General features: G+C 42.2%; 1 non-coding gene across 1 annotated transcript; it reads right to left on the reverse strand.

Moving 5' to 3' along the window:
- Positions 1-2,466: 2,466 nt before the first annotated feature.
- On the reverse strand, positions 2,467-2,538 carry TRNAD-GUC (transfer RNA aspartic acid (anticodon GUC)). The gene has a single exon. It is a non-coding gene; the product is annotated as a tRNA-Asp (tRNA).
- Positions 2,539-3,704: the final 1,166 nt, after the last annotated feature.

A 3,704-nucleotide genomic window follows, 5' to 3' on the forward strand; every position in this document is an offset into this window, starting at 1 on the left:
ATCTATGTGCGATAAATGGAAGAGCGGTGTGGTACAGATCGTTCGGTGGGAAAGGTGCGAAACGCAAACAAAACTAAATGATGCTCCACCTTGCCATCAAAACACATAACAATGATTTAATGGAGGTCCTGGTCAATTCGGGCACTGACATAAATTGCACGGATTTATACGATAATACCTTGCTTCACATGGCACTTCGGTTCAGAAACCCTGATGCAGATCGTTTTCTCCTAAAGCATAAGGCGAATGTTACTTCGAAGAATCGAAACGGTTCGACACCGCTTCATTTAGCTGCTGATAAGGGTTATGAAGTTATATGTAAAATACTCGTGGAGAGACGTGCTCATGTGAATGCAACTAGACTCAGAGGGTACATGGTGCTTCATTTAGCTGCCAAAAGGGGTTATGCAGATGTCGCGTTAGGGCCTGAGCACATTCGCGATGATCCCCCTCTCACCCCTTCAAAATGCGGTATCAGCGATTTTTAGAGGTCACGGTGATCCCCCTCTTCTCCGTAAATCGCGTTAGGGCCCGTGTACGTTCGCGATGTCCAAATGCAACATCAGCGATTTTTTTAATGTCACACAAAATCGCTGATTCAGCGATTTTGAAGGTCGCAAAAATGCTGAATCAGCGATTTTAAAGGTTGCAAAAATGCTGAATCAGCGATTTTGAAGGTCGCACACGGGCGCCTCCCCCTCCTCGAATCCTCGCGCGCTTCCAAAAATGTTGAGTCAGCCCCTCGCCCCGCATTCCCCTTAGCACTTCCGGGTTAGAACCCGCCTAGTACACCTACTTGGCTAGCTTGATTTTTTGGACAATGGACCACTTTCAACATAAACGGTTCATTTATTTCGTTTCAGGATAAGTACAACCACCATTCATTGGATATTGAAGGAAAATGGAATGCACCCGTACCAGTATCAACCAGTGTACATCATGGTACCGAGGAACGACGTACAGCGAGTGGATTATTGCAGGTGGCTGATGACGAAGATCCGTGGGGATCCAACTTTCCTAGCGTACGTCTTGTAGATAGACGAAGCACTTTTCGCAAGAGAAAGGTGATTCAATGCCCACAATTCACACGTTTGGGCTGACGACAATCCTCATGCGATGCGTGAACACGGCGCCCTAGTCAGTAAATGTCTGGGCCTAAATTTGCGGAGAGTTCGTAACTGGGCCATACATTCTGTTAGACAAATTGGACGGTCTAAGTTACGAAACATTCCTGCGGGATGTTCTTCCGGGGCTCTTGGAAGAAATTCCACTTGAGACCACGGAGGAACATGTACATCCAGCAGGATGGGACACTCCCACTACGTGATGGCACCCCTGTCCCGTGGCCTCCACAGTCACCTGATATGAGCCCGCTGGATTTCTTGTTTTGGGGTCACATCAAAGTAAGCTAATTATTTCTCAAAATTAACAATGTGTAACTAAATGCGCATAGATTTAAATTTTCATGTACCTATTAATTATTGCAGAACCTCGTCTGTCGCTAGTCAATGGTTTCCAAGAAGGAAATGATCGCGAAGATATCCACCGCTGTATAGAGAATCACTCCGCAAATGTTATGCCGTGTGCAGAAGAACATAAAAAAAAGGGCACAAGCGTGCATTGACGCACACGAAGGACTCGTGAAGCCGTATTTATGAAACCAATGGCCACTTTCGAGACCAACAATTATTAAAAACATGAAGAATTTGTCGCCCTTCCAAACATTTCCTTCCCGAAAAAAATCCTTTTCAAGTGTCAGTGATCGGGAATGTTTCACAATCCAATAAATCCAAATAAGATTACATGCTTAAGATTAAAAGTAGAAGCATAACAGTTGCAGACGATTGTACACTATTATATTACGTTGTACATTGAGATCCCGAGTAATCAGCACGTACATTTAGAAAAGGAAGTACGTGCCAAGAAATTTGACTTATAGAAAGAAGAGTCTGCTATTCGCCATGAAGGCTTTTTTAGCTTTGATTAGTTGGGAAATTATGTGAGGAACTAAACCAAGGAGATAGTTCAGATGGATTCCTAGATATCTAACAGTTTTTTTGTAGGCGATCGTTTGGCTATTGCTGTCTTGGTCGATGTTGATATGGAAGTTTCTGATTCCTGATCTTGTGTTGGGGGTCAGGAACCTGAGTGGTTTATGGAAAANGACTTTGCTTATAGCAAGGATATGTAAGCTTATAGCAGGGATATGCAAGTATGTGCTAGAAATCTAATCTGAAGGATATTTGACAATGCTCAGATATTTTCACGGAGAACTTCATTTAGCACAGTCTTTGTAAAAGGATTATCAAAGTGTCCTTAACTTCCCAGAACCAAGAATGAGTCAGGACACTCACAACGGAGCCCTTGTCTTGAGGAGTGTATCCTAAAACACGTCAAAATCCAGCTTGTTTCTACAGGTTCGATTAAAAAAGTAAGGAACAGATTCGTAAGAAACAAAAATTAATTCTCTCCGGCGGGGAATCGAACCCCGGTCTCCCGCGTGACAGGCGGGGATACTGACCACTATACTACCGAAGACTTGAAGACATGGAAACAATTCGCATCTCATTACGGATTACACATGTAAAACATGAAGGTATTCAACTACGAATCCATTGACACCTTCGGATGTACTACAAATATTTTCCATAGTCAGATTCAGAAGAAAAGATGTGTTAAAAATTCGAGTAAGACGGAGGGATCCACGTGAGTTCCATGTGCCTCCGCACGTATTGAACGAAACAGGAGAGTATCTCCAGGTGGAATTAACGGTCAGTTCTCGGTTAGCGAGAATTTAAAATAATAGATACGTTAGGCCGATTGTTTTGATGATAATATTCTTTTAGCTCGCGGTCTATTATAGACGCTCTCAGCCGTTACTCATACGAACGAGTATACGCCCGGGTTATGAGTGCGAGAGAGAAGAGTAGCTGTTAGAGAGAGAGAGAGAGAGAGAGAGAGAGAAAGCCGTGTAGAGCAGATGTGGATATTGCTGCGTACAAAGTAGACATATGGTTAACCTTTGAAACTATTGATGTATGATCGAAACTATCAACATGCTCCTATCTTTTTCGATTTTTTCTCTTATAAGGAATTGACTCGTTTAGCTTTTCGATACCCGAAGTTATCATATCGAATGTTCAAACGTGAATGGTGTCCACTCGACATTGATTCGTTCGAGCTTGTTCTTCTCATGGTTTCGGGTTTCGAATTCCCAAAACACTCGAGTACGATAAGACTTGGTAACGACCTGGAAAGGACTTTATGTATTAATTGTTTCAAGAGGATGTTTGAATAGAAGTCGGTCTGTTAAATAACAAATCAAGATTACGGAGAATTGAAATGATTGTTTATTTAAAATCAATGCAAGGGAAGAAAACCCGAAGGCTCAAAAAGCCTTGTCATTAATTGATAAAGAGGAAAAGCCCGAAGGCATAAAGAACCCTTCAAAATGTAAATTGAATTAAATTAGATGTATAAGTGTGTAGCATATGATAAAGATAATACCGTATATACGGAGAGTGTACGCTTGTCAGCGATTAATTAATCGCGTGGCACCGGTATGTTTTTTGGGGAACAGTTCCATTTGATGATTCGAATCACGATGGTACCGTATACTTGCGCTCGTTTTTTGTCGAGCATAGCATTCCAGCTCAATGCATTCCATTTCATGGTAGCGCCTATTTGATTGCATTATTAAACGT

Source organism: Ceratina calcarata, unplaced genomic scaffold, assembly GCF_001652005.2.
Source record: "Ceratina calcarata isolate Rehan_Ccalc_2016 unplaced genomic scaffold, ASM165200v1 scaffold2135, whole genome shotgun sequence".
NCBI classification, from domain to species: Eukaryota; Metazoa; Arthropoda; class Insecta; order Hymenoptera; family Apidae; genus Ceratina; species Ceratina calcarata.